This window comes from Hypanus sabinus, chromosome 7, assembly GCF_030144855.1.
Source record: "Hypanus sabinus isolate sHypSab1 chromosome 7, sHypSab1.hap1, whole genome shotgun sequence".
Classification (NCBI taxonomy): Eukaryota; Metazoa; Chordata; class Chondrichthyes; order Myliobatiformes; family Dasyatidae; genus Hypanus; species Hypanus sabinus.
This window is the reverse complement of record NC_082712.1, coordinates 8208463-8226842: the sequence shown is the minus strand read 5'-3', so window position 1 is coordinate 8226842 and position 18380 is coordinate 8208463. Positions and strand designations below refer to the sequence as shown.

At 44.6% G+C, this 18380-nt stretch overlaps 1 protein-coding gene across 1 annotated transcript in view; it reads left to right on the top strand.

Moving 5' to 3' along the window:
• Window positions 1-205: 205 nt before the first annotated feature.
• Window positions 206-18380, top strand: part of sh3bp2 (SH3-domain binding protein 2) — a 136657-nt gene continuing 118482 nt past the window's right edge. The window contains exon 1 of the mRNA XM_059973799.1: window positions 206-608. The gene's annotated coding sequence lies outside the window, so the exon portion shown is untranslated. The remainder of the gene's footprint in view (window positions 609-18380) is intronic.

The window sequence follows — 18380 nt, the reverse complement described above, 5'->3', positions numbered from 1 at the left end:
CATGTTGAGATAGGGACCGGTGGGTGAAGCAGTGGGGATGTAGTGGGGCCGATCAGGGAGAGGGGGAAATTGATGGAAAGGTGAGGGGAGGGTAGTGTGTAAGCAGGAACTGGGAGGTGATTGGTGGAGAGATGAGGGGAGGAGGAGTACGGAGTAAGGGACTGGTAGGTGATTGATGCGCCAGATCGGGGGCGAATGAGGCAGAATGAAGAACCTAGCGGGAAAGGTTGGATTTAAAGGTCGATGGAGTTCGCACTTCGCCCTGGGTTCTAGTATCTGCCCCGCTGCGACATGGAGGTATTCGTGTGTTTAACGGGTCCATTGGATTGAGCTTTCAGCTGACTGTCTTCTCAGCTCCGACTGAGCGCTTCGCCGCGGCCGAGACCCGCGTCCCCCGCACACACGGGCGGGGTTAACCTCTCTCACCGGGCCCCGCACACACGGAGGTGGCAGAGAGAGCCCTTCCTTCACTCCGCTTTCTCAAACTGGGCGAGAGAAACCGTGAGTCAGTGAGCCATTGAGGAAGTGCCGAGAGAGAGAGAGAGGGGATTAAAGTCAGCACGCAACTGGAGGACCAGCTCGAATGTCTGTCCCCTGAAACAACTCGGGTATGAAAACGCTTGAACTGTTTAACTGTGAGGGGTAGGGTTGGATTGAGTGAGATGGGTGTGAGAGCGGGGACGGGGGCTTTGGCGGCATGGGGTCGCTACCCTGAACGTTGCTTGGGGAGTTTGGCGCCCGATGAGTGGGGAGGGAGACCGTCCAGAAGCTTCGAGCACCCAAAGCTTTGAACTTGCTTCCGCTGCCGGGAGACTTCGTTCTTCGGACTGGCGGCAGGTGTCAGTCCATTCAAAAAGAAGAACACGCTTTTGCAGACCTCGCCTTCCATTAAACCCACCCCTTAGATCGGTAGTTGTCACTACCGAGTCTCGTCTTCCCCATGAGAGGGGCCTGGGTTTTTGTGTTTATAAACCCAAGAGGTTCTGCCGGTGCTGGGAATCTAGAGCAACACACACACCATGCTGGGGGGCGAGGGGGTGGACGTTTCGGGCCTTTCAAATGTTTCCATAGACGCTGCCTAACCTGCTGAGTTTTGTGTGAGTGCTTCTGTTTGTATCCCGGCCTGTCCCATCCAATAGGCTCCAGAGGTGTACATATAAAGTGGAGGTGGATAGGGTTTTTGTTTAGCACGGGGGCCAAAGGTCACAGGGAGAAGACCAGAGAACGGGGTTGAGAGGGACAATAAACCAGCTATGATGTTGTGGCAGAGCAGACCAGATGGAACGAAACAGGTAATTTTGAGTCCATGTGTTCTGGTCTAGATCTAACCCTAAAGCCCTGAGTCTGATTGAAGAGCCAGTTACCAATGAGGTTAATGGTCTCTCGTGATAACAGTCACAAACACAAGGAAGGGTCTAGAGGGAAGATAGAATAGAACAGGCCCTTCAGCCCACCTCTCTGTACTGAGTTTTCCGCCAAATGAAACTACTATCTGACGATCATGGGTGGCCAAGTGGAGATGCGTCTCTACCAAAGGAGGTGTAAGGCGCTCTGTCCTTCCATTAGCCTGCAGGTCACCCTCAGGCAAGGTGTAGCACCTGCTTAGCATTCTCCCCCCCCCCCCCACCCCTCTGCAATCAGGGTTGTGTGAGCCATGGGAACAGGTGGTGGATGGTCGTATGAACAGTCAGTACAGGTCACAAGCCCTGGTTATGTGACCACTGATGCCAGGCAGACAATCTCTGAAGATTATTGACAATGGCTGGGTTCACCCGTCTTGTACAGACACTGCCCAGAAGAAGGCAATGGCAAACCACTTCTGTAGAAAAATTTGTCAAGAAAAATTGCACAAGTCACAGGACATGGCGGATGATGATGATGATCATCATATTCCCTATCCCTTCATTCTCTGAATACTTGCATGTCTAACTAATGGCTTCTTAAGCACTGCTATTGAATCATAAGATTAAGATACTGCAGATGCTCGAAATCCAGAGCAACACACACAAAATTCTGGAGGGACTCAGCAGGTCAGGCAGCATCTACGGAGAGGAATAAACAGTCAAAATTTCAGGCAGAGACCCTTCATCAGAACTGGAAAGGAAGGGGACAGAAGCCAGAATAGGATGAGGAAGAAGAGCAGTAGTACAAGCTGGCCTGGTTTCTCCTCTCGGAATACTTGAGCAACACATTACAAAAATATTTTGGGCCAAGAAGTGTCTTGGCGTGAGAAATGAAGAGTGGCAGGCCAAGACATCAGCTGCTTATCCCCTCTCCATAGATGCTGCCATATCTGCGAAGTTCTGCCAGTATATCGTATCTGATTCCACCAGACGATCACCGCTTTCTGTGTAGATCGAAAACAAAAGTTGCCTGGCACATCTTCTCTAAACTTTCCCCTTTGACCTTAAATGCCCTCCAGTATTTGCTATTTCTAGCCTGGGTGAAAAATTCTATCTACCCTTTCTATACCTCTTTTAATAAACTGAGAAAAGATTTATCAGGATATGGGCCAAACATAGGGTAAATGGCAATGAGGTTGGCATGGGCAAATTGGGCCAAATGGCCTTTTTTATGCTGTGTAACTCTTGGATTTGGAGTGCTGTGCTAGGTGCTGATTGACATATTAATACAGTCTAACCTGGCCTCCCTCGTCAGTCATAGAGATGTAGAACAGAAACTGGTCCTTCAGGCCACTTGCCATTTACATTCCAATTTTTAAAAAAAAACTTTAGCCACTATAATTTGCTCTTCACCTCCCCCTTGAGATCACCACTCAGCCACACTTTAAGGGTACATTGGTGTGGCCAATTAACCTGCCAATCCATATCCTTGGAAGGAAAGTGGACTGGAGATCTCCGTAGTTCCGCAATACACACACTTGATAAAGGTGCACAAGATAAGAGGCGTGGGTCGAGTGGACAGCGAGAGCCTTTTCCCCAGAGTGGGAAAAGTTAATGGGTACAATTTTAAGGTGATTGGAGGAAAGTATAGGGAGTGTCAAAGGTAGAGTTCTTAAGAGGGGTGAGTGTGTGAAGCACTTTGTTAAGGGTAGTGGCAGTGCCAGGTACGTTAGGGACATTTACGAGACTCTTGGGTAGGCACGTGGGTGATAGGAAAATGGAGGGCCAAGTGGAAAGGAAGAATTAGATTGATTTTTGGAGTAGGGTAAAAGGTTAGCATAACATCGTGGGCTGAAGGGCTGGTGCTGTTCTGATTCCCTCCTTAAAATGTTCTCCTTCCTCTTTAAAGCTTTGTCAGTTATGACTTCTACTTGTATGGCCTTAGTGGAATGTCTTATATGGAGGGTTGCTCTGGGTAAAGAACTTTCCTCCAGTCACCTTAAAATTATGACTCCTAGTAGTAGCCATAAATTTGCTTGATGGTGCAGCTATAAAGCACTTAAAAACACTCAGCCAGATTGGGTATCGATCCCATCATCGTAACCATTTAGAATTGGTTTATTACTGTCTCATGTTCCAAGATACAGTGAAAAGCTCATCTTGTTATTGTTCATACAGATCAGATCATTGCATAGTGCACTGAGGTAGAACAAGGTAATAAAATAACAATGCAGAATAAAGCATTGGACAATTTACCTATGTACATTTTAAGAATGTATTTCTTATTATAATTTATAGTCTGTTTTATGTATTTCTCTGTACGGTCACTGCGAAACAACAATTGTCATAACATGCGTCACTGATAATGAACCTGATTCTGATTTAATGGCTCAATTTAATATCAGGAAGTTTATACAGTATACAACCTGAAATTCTTGCTCTTCAGACATCCACGAAACAGAATAACCCCCAAAGAGTGAATGACAGACAGAAAAATGTTAGAATCCCCAAAGCCCCCCTCGCCCGCATTACCCTTCTTCCTCCCCTCCCTCCACCTTCTAAAAGCTACGGAGAAAGTGCAGTGTAAGATCGTAATGAGACAGATTATGAGCCCAAGAGTCTGTCTTATCATATAGGAGGTCCTCTCCAGAGTCTGATAACTGGGATAGAATCTGTCCCTGAGCCAGGTGGTATGTGTTTTTAAGCTTTTGTATCTTCTGCCTGATGAGAAGGGGGTGAAGAGAGAATGGGTGGGTTGAGGTCTCTGGTTATACTGGCTGCTTTACTGAAACAGTGAGGTGTGTATTCTGTCCATGGAGGGGACAATCATCACTTAACCATCAGGCTCTTGAACCAAAGGGGATATCTTCACAGCCCCATTATTGAAATATTACCTCAACCTATGGACACACTTTTAAGGACTCAGCATCTCATGTTCTTGGTATTTATGGTTATTTATTTATTATTTTTTTTCTTTTTGTATTTGTACAGTTTGTTGTCTTTTACACTCTGGTTAAGTGCCCAAGTTGGCTTGGTCTTTCTCTGATTCTGTGATGGTCTTTATTCTATAGATTTATTGAGTATGCAAGAAAATGAATAATCTTTTGTATATGGTGACATGTATGTACTTTGATAATAAACTTACTTTGAAATCTAGGCATTCTTGGAGAGACAGCTCAGAAAAAGCCTTCTTGCCCACTCTCACAGTAATCCTATTTTATACCTCCCCCCATCCCCTCCCCACACTCAAGTCAATTTGCCTGGATTCCCTCTTGCCTACGCATGATGGACAATTTACAGCAGCCTATTAGAGATTTGTTTTAAAGACTATTTTTATTTGTCACATGTACACTGGAATGCGTTGTTCCAACACAGTCTGAGGATGTGCTTGGGGGAGGTGGGGGGGGCAGCCAGCAAGTGCTTCCGGGCTTCCAGCGCCAACAAAACATGCCCATGGCTGATTAGCCCTAACACTGACCGGCAGCTCTTTGGAATGTGCAGTTTGGGAACTTGCAAACTCTTGTAGGCAGCGGGGGAATGAATCCTCACTGATCATCACTGACACTGTAAAGCTAGGTGACTGTAGCCAGCCAACCCCGTCAACCCACATATTTTTGGGGTGTAGGAGGAAACTGGAGCACTCAGCAAAAACCACATGATCACAGAAAGAACGTGCAAACTCCACACAGACAGCACCCAAGGTTCAATTTGAATCTGTCTCTCGTGTTAAATGATTGGTACCACTGTGTCCCCCTTACGCCTTTCCTCCCTCTCCTTAAAGCTATCGAATCTGTCTTTTTGTTTGCCTGTGATGCTGCGCATGTCGTTATCCTTGGGTCTTTAAGTATTTGAAATCATGTAGCTACAACATCATTAATTCTCTGTAAAATGTCTTTGTCCCTTACTGATAAGTGGTGTAGAAAGGGCATTTATTTTATAGAAATCTCTCCTATCTTCATGCCAGTTGGAAGCTCTTTTTTCGCACGGTAGTCCTGAGTTTGTATAATCAAGGCTGGTTTGCAAGTAAGGCAGCCTGCAGTACTGATGGGTCATCCACTGCTACATAAATATTCCCTCCGTGCCGCAGTGTATACCATTCTCCAAGTAGCACTGCAGCAACTCGCCAACTTCAGCGTTCAAAGTAAATTTATTGTCAAAGTACGTACGTCACCAAGTCCCACCCTGAGATTAATTTTCTTGCTGGCACTTGCTGGAAAGCAAAGAAACACGACAGAATCAATGAGAAATGACACACACAGACTGGCAAACAACCAGTGCCTTAGACAGCACCTCTCAAACCCATGATCTCCCACTCGCCTGGAAGGTCTAGGGCACTCAGTTCAAAGTAAATTTATTGAAGTTTGTATACGTTGCCCTGTACTCCGCTGAGATTCAAAGGGGCATGATGAAATGGTGGAGCAGGCTTGATGGGCCGAATGACCCTAATTATACTCCTAGATCTAACGGTCTTAAATTTATTCAAGGGTGTGTATGTCATCTTTGAGATTAATTTTCTTGGGATATTCACAGCAGATACAAGAAAGCACAATAGGTATTGACAATAGAGCTGGGCAATAGAACAGAGTCAGTGAATAACTACACACAAAGAAAGGTGGGCAGACAACCAATGTGCAAAAGAAGGGAATTTGTCCAAGTGCTACGAATAATAATTAATACTGAGAATACAAGTTGTAGAGTCCATGAAAGTGAGTCTGTACGTTGTGGAATCTGTTCAGAGTTGAGGTGAATGAAGCTATCCACACTGGTTCAGGAGCCTGATGGTTGTAGGGTAATCACCAGGAAATTTACCTCTTTTTTTTTTCCCCCTTATTGTTGGGATCAAATTCCTGAGCTCCGCTCTTGTCAGAAATGGTGCGGTACTTTCTGCTGTTTAGAGAGAGCATCTCTCCACTTCCTCCTTGGCATGTTTGGACGGTAGCAAATATTGGACTTCCCAGCAGTGGCTGCATTCTGTTGATGAACAAAAATCCCCAGTCGAGAGGAAAGAGTGTTATTTCTGTGACTCTTTCCTTACAGTGAAGTATTTTGGTCAAAATGGAGGCATGATATTCAATTTTTATGCAGTAAGCTCCACAAGCTGATAGTAACTAGGTGATTAGCCTTTGATCTGACAGGAGTGTATTTTGTCCGAAATACTGCAGGGTGACTTCTCTGCCATTAGTACCACATAAACAGGCCATTCAGCAACTGTCTGTGCTAAATTAATCCACACCCCTTCTGGCTATACACATCCCTCATTCTGTGTGCATTCACATATCTGGCTAACAGCCTCTTAAATGCCCCTCCCCACTGGATCAGGGTCATGTGAAGCCATGGGAGCAGGCGGTAGATGGTTGTATGAGCCGTGGGTGCATATTGCAAGTCCTGCGTATGTCACCACTGACACCACTGAAGATACTGATAAGAGCTGTGGTCTATGGCAACCCTCACCTGTAGAGAAATTTGCCAAGAACAATTATGGTCATGGATGTCATGACTGTCCATGGCACACGACATCGATGATGATTGTATCTGTGTCTAAGAGTACCCCAGAAGACTGTTCTAGATTTTGCGTACCTACATACTCTTTAAGTCACCTCTCGCCATCAGCACGTGCCCTCTAAATCTGATATTTCACCCTGAGGAGAAAGTTTCTGAATACCTGCTCTATTATACTGACATAATAGATAGGTGGTGTAGTGACATCAGCACCCGACTTCAAATCAGCTGGCACCTTCCACCTTGCTGGGTTTAGCATCGAGCTAACAGCTCAGCCTTGTGTATATAGAGAAAAACAAATTGCTAAAGAAATGGCAAGGCTGCTCTGTGATGGGCCGCAAGGAGTGGAGAGAAATAATAACGCTATCTATTCCCCTCATCATGTTATAATCTTCTCTCAGTGCTCCCATCAGTCTCTGACTCGCCAGAGAAAACAACCCAAGTTTATCCAAGCTCTCCTTATAGTTCGCACTCTCTAATCCATACAGCATCCTGGTGACCCTCTCCAAAGTCCCCACATCCTTCCTGTAATACGGCACACTGGGGTCTTTACATCCCACACTTACATTTAACTGTATGTTTCAATATAACCATATAACAATCACAGCACAGAAACAGGCCATCTCAGCCCTTCTAGTCTGTGTCGAGCGCTTACTCTCACCTAGTCTCACTGACCTGCACTCAGCCCGTAACCCTCCATTCCTTTCCTGTCCATATACCTATCCAATTATTTTTATATATGTATGTGTGATAAGTAAATCTGAACTTGAATTGTGGCTTGATCATTCCTGAGATTTTATACAGTGTCCGGGTAAGCCTATAATGTCTCCCTGCTCCTGCTTCACCAAACTCGTGTCCTCATAATTTGAATCCATTCTGCCCCCCACCCCCCTTGTTCCAGTCCCTTGTCACCTACATCAGTGATACTTCTCATGTTCTTGATCCCCATAAGCTTTCAATTCCCTGGCCCTGACCACCTCACCTTCACCATGGGTGTTCAGCCCCTCTACATTTCTATCCCCCATCAAGAAGGCCTTAAAGTTCTCCTCTTCTTTCTCAATGAAAGAACCAACCAGTTCCCTTCCAGCACCACCACCCTCCGTCTGGCAAAACTGATTCTCGCCCCCAACAATCTTTCCTTCTGCTTCTCCCACTTCCTCCAGACTCTGGGTAGCCATGGCACCCGCGTGGGCCCCAGCTGTGCCTGCTTCTTTCATTGGCTACATAGGACAGTCCATGTTCCAAGCCCTCCCCGGTAATGCTCCCCAAATCTTCATCCGCTGCATTGGTGCTGCTTCATGCACCCGTGCTGAGCTCGTCAATTTCATCAACTTTGCCTCTAACTTCCACCCTGCCCTTAAATTCACTTGGTCCATTTCTGAGATCTTCTTCCCTTTCTTGACTGCTCTGTCAACCAACATCTTTCATAAACCTACTGATTCCCTCGGTTCTCTTGGCAATACCTCGTCTCACCCTATCTCTTGTAAAAGCGCTATTCCCCCTTCTCAGTTCTTTGCCTCCACTGTCACTGTTCCCAGAATGTGGTTTTCCTTTCCAGAAAATCAGAGATGTCTTCCTTCTTCAAAGAACTGGGTTTCTTTTCTTCCACTGTTGATGCTGCCTTCATCTCTATTTCCTGAATACCTGTCCTCACCCCACCTCAGCAGTAACATCCCAAGAGCCCCCACATCCAACATATTGTACTGCTCAACTTTCACCAGCTCCAAAGGGGCTTACCACTTTAACCTCCACTCCCCCCACTTCACACTTTCCACAGGGATTGTTCCTTCTGTGATTCCCTTGTCCCTCCCTATAATCTCCCTCTTGGCACTTATCCCTGCAGGTGGCCCAAGTGCAACATCTGCCCTCCCCCCACCCCACCTCCATTCGGGGCCAGGTGAGGCAGCACTTTGGCTGCAGACTGTCGGGGTTGTTGATTGTATCCAGTGCTCCCGAAGCAGCCTCCTCTACCTTGCTGAGACCCATCATTGATTGGGGGACCAGTTCATCGAGTGCATTTGCTCCATCTGCCGAAAGTGGAACTTCCTGGTGGCCAAACAGTTTAATTTCCATTCCGGCACATTGGTCCATAACCCCTTGTGCCATGATGAGGCCACCATTCTGTCTGGGTAGCCTCCAACCTGAGGGCATGAAAATCGATTTTTTCCACTTTAAAAAAAAAGAGTTCCCTCTCACTCTAGCCCATTACCTCTTCTCACCTGCCTATCATCTCCCCTTAGGTCCCCTCTTCTTTCCCTCTCCCATCAGATTCCTCTTTCTCTAGCCCAGTATCTTCCCCATCCATCTGGCTTCACCTATCACCTTCTGACTATGCTCCTTCCTCCCCCACCTCATGCCATTTTTTATTCTGGCATCTTCCCCCTTCCCTTTCAATCCAAAAAGGAGGGTTTCAGCCCAAAACAGCGACTGTTTATTCATTTCCATAGATGCTGCTTGACCTGCTGAGTTCCTCCAGCATTCTGTGTGTGTTATTTTATATTGTATTGTGTTTTATTTTATACAGTGTATTGTATGTACTGCCTTTGAGGTGAGATGAATAGTGGCGGTGTTGTGCAATATCGTCAGTTTGAATACTCTCTTCCTCATTCCTTTGCTTGTGACCAGTTGAAATGTTCTTCCTTGGTTTTTGAGATTGGTGTTGATGCAATCTGAGTTTCCAGGTTGCAGTCTGACACACTTACTACTGAACTGAGAGATGAACTTACTCATTTAGACCTCTAGACCCAACAGGCCAGTTGGTGTATTTACTAACTTGTGTTCCAAAATCTCTCATTGAAAATCATCCTCATCCCCACTCAAATAATGTTCCCATCTAGTTTCTTTATGGACCTTGTTTCCAGTAGTGCGATTGTCCATGACCAGAGTAGAAGGACACCGCTTTAGAACGGACATGCAGAGGAATGTCTGGCCAGAGGGTGGTCCTATGTCTTATGGACTATATATATATATATCCCCGATTGTATCCTACCCTAATCCTTACCTTATCCATTCATCCTTACCTGGTGTTGTGGGGAAGATCTCCTTTATGGGAGATGCCAACAGTAATAACTCCCTAGAGGTTGTGTTGAGCCACTGCTGTGGTATAGGTACTCCTTGGAAGCAGTCCATTATTCCAAGTCAGGATGGTGAATGACTTGGAAGAGAACTTGCAGGGTAGAGTTCCCGTGAATTAGCTGTGCTGAAAGTGAGAAGCTGGGAGGTGTTAGGTGGAACAGATATAGGGCTGAAGAAGGAGGAATCTGATAGGAGAGGACAGTTCTGCCCCTCCTCCTTCCCTTTCTCCCATGGTCCATCGTTCCAGTTTTAATGAAGATTGCTCGGTTTGCAACATTGACTCTACCTCTCCTTGCTGCTGTCTGACCGGCTGAGTGCTTTCTGCTGGATTTTCTTGACCATGAACTGGATGGAGAATTGGGCTGGCAGGGATAAGGGTGGTTAGGGAAGGAGATTGTCCTGCTTCCCTGCCTTTTCCTCAGGATAGTGGCCAACTGGAAGTGTCTTCACTCTGGTCCATTTGGTTTTCAAAGTTCAGAGGTTATTTTTTATATCAAAAGTATGTATGCAGAATACAACTCCGAGATTTATCTTCTCCAGATAGCCGTGAAATTCAGACAAAACCATGGAAGTTGTTGGTGGAAAAAAACATCAAACTCCACCATCCCCCCCCCCCTCCACATGAAGTGAAAAAGAAACAAAAACTCACAAATATGAATTTCAGCAAGGCATTTGATAAGGTACCCCATGCAAGGCTTATTGAGAAAATAAGGAGGCATGGGATTCAATGGGACATCGCTTTGTGGATCCAGAACTGGCTTGCCCACAGAAGGCAAAGAGTGGTTGTAGATAGGTTGTATTCTGCATGGAGGTCAGTGACCAGTGGAGTGCCTCAGGGATCTGTTCTGGGACCCTTACTCTTTGTGATTTTTATAAATGACCTGGATGAGGAAGTGGAGGGATGAGTTAGTAAGTTTGCTGATGACACAAAAGGTTGGAGGTGTTGTGGATAGTGTGGAAGGCTATCAGAGGTCAAGCGGGACATTGATAGGATGCAAGACTGGGCTGAAAAGTGGCAGATGGAGTTCAACCCAGCTAAGTGTGAAGTAGTTTATATTGGTAAGTCAAATATGATGGCAGAATATAGTATTAATGGTAATGGGTCATAATGGGTGAGCAATTCATCTGAGGTTATTAGTCTCTTTGTTTCCTTGAATGCTCTTTCATGTCTTGCAGGGCTGCAGATGTTCCTTTATTCAAGAAAGGGAGCAGAGATAGCCCAGGAAATTATAGACCAGTGAGTCTTACCTCAGTGGTTGGTAAGTTGCTGGAAAAGATCCTGAGAGGCAGGATTTTTGAACATTTGGAGAACTATAATATGAATAGGAATAGTCAGCATGGCTTTGTCAAGGGCAGGTCGTGCCTTACGAGCCTGATTGAATTTTTTGAGTTGTGACTAAACACATTGATGAAGGAAGGGCAGTAGATGTAGTGTATAAAGATTTCAGCAAGGCATTTGATAAGGTGTCCCATGCAAGGCTTATTGAGAAAATAAGGAGGCACGGGATCCAAGGGGACATTGCTTTGTGGATCCAGAACTGGCTTGCCCACAGAAGGCAAAGAGTGGTTGTAGACGGGTCATATTCTGCATGGAGGTTGGTCACCAGTGGAGTGCCTCAGGGATCTGTTCTGGGACCCTTACTCTTTGTGATTTTTATAAATGACCTGGATGAGGAAGTGGAGGGATGGGTTAGTAAGTTTGCTGATGACATAAAGGTTGGAGGTGTTGTGGATAGTGTGGAAGGCTGTCAGAGGTTATAGCGGGACATTGATAGGATGCAAGACTGGGCTGAAAAGTGGCAGATGGAGTTCAACCCAGATAAGTGTGAAGTGGTTTATTTTGGTAAGTCAAATATGATGGCAGAATATAGTATTAATGTTAAGACTCCTGGCAGTGTGGGGGATTGGAGGGATCTTGGGGTCCGAGTCCATAGGACGCTCAAAGTAGCTGCGCAGGTGGACTCTGTGGTTAAGAAGGCATTTGATGTATTGGCCTTCATCAATCGTGGAATTGAGTTTAGGAGCCGAGAGACCCCACTTGGAGTACTGTGCTCAGTTCTGGTGGCCTCACTACAGGAAGGATGTGGAAACCATCGGGTCATTCCTTGTTTCCGTTTATATTTCTATATTTGTTATCGGCAACTGGTCCACCAATGTGGTGAGGAACACTTCTGCTGAACCATAGTATGAAGACTTCTCTTCTTTAGTTGCCAATAGTGGAAGACATGACCAACCATCGGCCTTGCTGTGTTATTTGGTGCCCTTGAACTCTACGTCCTAAGAGTGGGCTTCCAGGAACAGCGCCCAATGTTGTAACCGGGTAGCAGTCATCACTGGAATTCCCTTCCTGGGGTTAAAAATGGACACAAGGGGCTGGCGATCTGTCACTAGCAGAAACTTTTGTCTGCAGGGGTAGTGGCAGAACTTCTTTATTCACCATACATACTAGACTAAAGCAGATCTGTGCATAGTTGCACTTTGCGCTTGTCAGTGATCATGAATCAAACACAATCGGGCTTTCAGATACTGTGTCACAAAATAGCACCAATGCCACTGCACCCCAGTCTGATAGGTTGAGATGAGTCATAATGGGTGAGCAATTCATCTGAGGTTATTAGTCTCTTTGTTTCCTTGAATGCTCTTTCATGTCTTGCAGGGCTGCAGATGTGCCTTTATTCAAGAAAGGGAGTAGAGATAGCCCAGGAAATTATAGACCAGTGAGTCTTACCTCAGTGGTTGGTAAGTTGCTGGAAAAGATCCTGAGAGGCAGGATTTTTGAACATTTGGAGAACTATAATATGAATAGGAATAGTCAGCATGGCTTTGTCAATGGCAGGTTGTGCCTTACAAGCCTGATTGAATTTTTTGAGTTGTGACTAAACACATTGATGAAGGAAGGGCAGTAGATGTGGTGTATATAGATTTCAGCAAGGCATTTGATAAGGTGTCCCATGCAAGGCTTATTGAGAAAATAAGGAGGCACGGGATCCAAGGGGACATTGCTTTGTAGATCCAGAACTGGCTTGCCCACAGAAGGCAAAGAGTGGTTGTAGACGGGTCATATTCTGCATGGAGGTTGGTCACCAGTGGAGTGCCTCAGGGATCTGTTCTGGCACCTTTACTCTTTGTGATTTTTATAAATGACCTGGATGAGGAAGTGGAGGGATGGGTTAGTAAGTTTGCTGATGACACAAAGGTTGGAGGTGTTGTGGATAGTGTGGAGGGCTGTCAGAGGTTACAGCGGGACATTGATAGGATGCAAGACTGGGCTGAAAAGTGGCAGATGGAGTTCAACCCAGATAAGTGTGAAGTGGTTTATTTTGGTAGGTCAATTGTGATGGCAGAATATAGTATTAATGTTAAGACTCTTGGCAGTGTGGAGGATCAGAGGGATCTTGGGGTCCGAGTCCTTGGGACGCTCAAAGCAGCTGAGCAGGTAGACTATGCGGTTAAGAAGGCGTATGGTGTATTTGCCTTCATCAATTGTGGAATTGAATTTTGGAGTGAGAGGTAATGTTGCAGTTATATAGGACCCTGGTCAGACCCCACTTGGAGTACTGTGCTCAGTTCTGGTCACCTCACTACAGGAAAGATGAGGAAGCCATAGAAAGGGTGCAGAGTAGATTTACAAGGATGTTGCCTGGATTGGGGAGCATGCCTTGTAAGAATAGGTTGAGTGAACTTGCCCTTTTCTCCTTGGAGCGAAGGAGGATGAGAGGTGACCTGATAGAGGTGTACAAGATGATGAGAGGTATTGATCGTGTGGATAGTCAGAGACTTTTTCCCAGGGCTGAAATGGTTGCCAAAAGAGGATACAGGTTTAAGGTGTTGAGTAGGTACAGAGGAGATGTCGGGTAGGTTTTTTACTCAGAGAATGGTGAATGTGTGGAATGGGCTGCTGGCAACGGTGGTGGAGGTGGATACAATAGGGTCTTTTAAGAGACTTTTGGATAGGTACCAGGAGCTTAGAAAATTAGAGGCTATAGGTAAGCCTAGTAATTTCTGAGGTAGGGACATGGTCGGCACAACTTTGTGGGCTGAAGGGCCTGTATTGTGCTATAGGTTTCTATGTTCTATGTTTCTAAATATAGTTCAAAGTAAATATATAAGCAAAAAAAATATATATAGATATGTATATGTCACCTGGAGGTTTACTGTCTTGTAGGCATTCACAGGAAAATAAAGAAATACAGCTATACATAAAGTATGACAAATATCCAAAGTGCAAATAAAAATGTACAAATAAAAAAACAAATAAATAATACTGAGAATATGAGCTGTAAAGCCCTTGAAAGTGAGTCTACAGGTTTGTTGTGTCAGTGAGGTGAGTGAAATTATCCACTCTAACTCAGGAGGCTGATGGTTGTAGGGTAATAACTGTTTCTGAATGTGTGGGACCCATGTTTCCCTGCAGGTGTTTGCATTAAGTTCTGAGCTGCTGTTTTAGTTCCTTAATTTATAGCAGAGGGGGTGATTTGGCCCATCGTGTCTCTACTGTGCTGTGGACGAGCAGTACATTCTCCATCTCTTTGCACCCCTGTGAGTTCCTCCTCCTTCCCTCGCCCTCTATTATTTATGGACACTTTTTCCATCATGGATTTGGTCTGGATGTTCATGTTGTGGCAATCCTGAGTGAAAGATATACTGGCGGTGAAGTATTGAGACCCTCTTGCGTGAGGTCTAACGGGGGGGAAGAAAAAACAAGGCACAAAGGGTTAAGGAAGAAAAAATCGACAGGAAACATGGGCTGCTCTTTACTTAGGAGCGCACCTGTTATCTTCTGCACGTGGAAAGTGCACTCTGTCTCTGGCACTCTGCTCAAAGCTCAAAGTACATTTATTATCAAAGTACATATACATTTGTCTCCGTACAGGCAGACACAAAACAAAGAATCACAAAAGAACCTGTTTGAAAAAAAAGACTGTCAAACACCCAATGTGCAGAGTGGGGGAAAATAGCAAATAAAATTAAGCAAATAGCACTCAGAGCAAAAGCATAGACCTGAAGCCTCAGTTCAGCACAGAGCCAAGTAAATGTTGTGGAGCAGTGAATAGAACTGGCCTGACACCCTGCCTTTTCAATCCATCTGCCTGGCATTTAAATTGTTCAAACATTGAGTTGTTCCTTGCCCTAGGACCTGGGGCCTGGTACATCAGTACACTCTAGGCCTCGAGCCTGCTGCCACATTTTGGGCCTTACCTGACCTTTCGCAATCAGCCTGGTGCTTAGGCTGATCAAACTTTGCTCTCGGTTTAGGTGGAGGGGCCTCAAATGTGCTTCCCCTGTGCTATGACTTTGTTCCACTCGCCCCAACTTTGCCTGAAGTATGCCTCGACTTCGCCTCGCACCCACATCTTTGGCCTTCGACTCAGCCTTGCCTTCGCTTGGCTCTCTATTGCCTGTGGTGATTGTTTACTGTAAATTTTACAAGAAAATGTGTTTAGTTGTATTCTTTGTTTTGTCTGCTGCCAGTAAGTAATTGCTGGGCTTCACCAGTGCCATCTTAAACCACCAGTCTAATGTTGGTGGTATCGCTCATTGTGGGCTTCTGTGGAATAACCTTGCTCTTGAACCAGAGGAGATAACTTCACTCACTCCAACACTGAACTGGTTCCACAACCTGTGAAGTCACTAATAACGACTCTGCAACTCTTGTTCTTGACATATTGCTTATCATTTTTATTATTAATTTGTATTTCAGTGTGACCTTTGTACATTGGTTATTCATCCATCTCTGCCATTTAGGTTTTTCATGGATTCTTTTGTGTTTCTTTGTATTTACTGTGAATGTCCACAAAAAAACGCATGTTAGAGTAGTGTATGGTGACAGATGTGTACTTCGAGAGTAAATTTACTTTGGACTTTTAATGGTGGTTTATGTTAAATTTGACTAAAAAGTTGCTTTTAATGCAGATACTTTCAACATTTCAGAATACATCAAAGTGTTGTTTTTGAGTTAATGTAGCATTTGTGTAATGCAGGCAGTTGTGAGGTAGAAAATGGAATATTAAGTCAGTGGTGAGCAAGCTCCCACATGATATTAAAAACAAAAGTAAAGTCAAAGTTGAGGTTATTGTCATATGCACAAGTGCAATGGAAACACTTGCAGAAGTACCGAAGAGACACAAGCATCATGTAAACAGCATTCACAAATATTCCGTTCCAGATGCCCGTTAAAACTCAGTTCCAATTTTTAAACATTTTGCACTGGAACAGAAGGGTGGCAGGGTGGAGATGCATCTCTACCAAAGGAGGTATAAAGAGTGTGAGTGTGAGTGTGTGTGTGTGTGTGTGTGTGTGTGTGTGTGTGTGTGTGTGTGTGTGTGTGTGTGTGTGTGCGCTCTCTCCCCGCTCAAGGGTCTCGGCCCAAAACCTCCATTGTACCCTTCCATCGATGCTGGCTGGCCTGCTGAGTTCCTTCAGCATTTTCTATGTGTTGCTCAGATTTTGATTTTTTTTCTGTTGTTTGTCCTTAGACTGTTGTTCGGTGACGCAAATGATGCGTTTCACCATATGTTTCCATGTACATGTGACAAATAAAGCTAACCTTTATCTTAAGGTGACCTTGTTTATCAAAGCCAGTTTTTATTATCACATGCATAGGGGCGTGTATGAATGGGCTGAATTCAAAATACCTTGCAGCTGCATCACAGGGACGAAGCGTAGGACAGAAGAAAAACCTAAATTACTGTACATGCTTTTTACAAGAAAGAACACAATTTGAACATAAAGAAAATGAAGTCCATTTTAGTGCGGTGATCAAGTTGTCAGTGTTGCTATACCGAAGTGATGATTTGTTAGAATGGAGTGGTAGCCCAGTAGTCACCAAGGACTGTATGATAGTGCAATTCTGCACTCGGCATTGTTGACTGCTGGAGAGCCATGCTAATTGAAAGCACTTCCCTTCACGTGGAACCTTTCACATCCTGTCCCACCGTATCGCTACTCATGAAATAACATTGGTGTTCTGAATGACAGCCTGTTTGCACAGGAATATCCCACCGATTGTGAGTGAGTCTGTTGATCACACCATACGGCTCTTTAAATCCGATGTGCTGGGTTTGACAGTGTGATGGGGCTCTTCTAAAGACGAGGCACATTGAAGGTGTTGGATCCTGACACTTTTGTCATTCAAATGTCTTCGGAAGACAAGAATGAGGCATAAAACTTGTCGTTAATAATAGTTTTATTCGGTGTTACAAGAGCGGAAAATGAACATGAAAGTCAAGATAAAGAATTTTTTTTTAATGAAAAAAATTGTGGTCACCTCATACTCAGATGAGAGATAATGCAAGTGGCGGTGATAACAATTGGCCTATAAAATGACCAGACTTAAGTGGCTTAAAACCTAAAAATTAAGAAATTTCTAAAAACAATACAGAAATAATTATATCACAATACTGAAATTCACTGAACAATCACATGTATATAGGTGATTATATAAAACCACAAATAAGCGAGAGGAAGTTAAATTATAAGAAAAATACAATAACGTTTATTTAGTGATACAGCATGGATTAACCCTTTGGTCCTTAGCCATGCTGCTCCAACAACCCCGATTAATCCTCACTTAATCATGGGGCAATTTACAATCACCAGTTAACCTACCTGCTACGTCTTTGGACTGTAGGGGGAAACCTACGGGTTCACCGGAGGGACGTACAGGAACACATTACAAAACTGTACCGGAGTTGAACACCAAACTCCGGAACGACCAGCTGGTAATAGCATCTATACCCAAATCGCACAAAGGGAAAAATAAAAGCATATGAATCCTTAGAACTCTCTTCCTTGAAGGACTGTGGAAGAAGACTCTGAAGATCTTTTCTTTGCTTCCTTAGGAGGTTTGGCTTGTCACTTGAACACTAACCAACTTTTGCATGTGTACTGTTGAAGTATTTTGCCTGGTTGTATACTGATCTGGTATGTCAGTTGGAAGTTTGAAGTCCTACACCACCAGCTATATCCTATCAACCGGCAAAACCCCAATCACTATAATTTAGCTGACGCAATTTTCCACGTGGGCAGGCTCTTTGATTATGTTGGCTGTACTTCTGAGATGGTGAGAATATAGACCAGGGGTTCCTAATTTTTTTTTATGCCGTGGACCAATGCTATTAAGCAAGGGGTCCGTGGACCCTCGGTTGGGAACCCCTGGTATAGACAGTCTCTGGAGAGTTAAGGAAGTTCTGTATCACTGAGCTTTTGGAAGCTCCATTTCACGTGTTCTGTTAAAAATTCACCTCAAAGGTGCCTGAGGTTCCACCACATTGAGCCTTTTCAACATTTGAAATTTATTCTTATGGTCTGAAGTGCTACGTATGTTTGCTGGCAGACTGCTTTGCTATTTACAAAAGTTGACTGAAATACTGATGGGACCTTGTGCTTTGTCAAGTCAAGTTAACTTTTATTGTCATTTCGACCATAACTGCTGGTACAGTACACAGTAAAAACGAGACAATG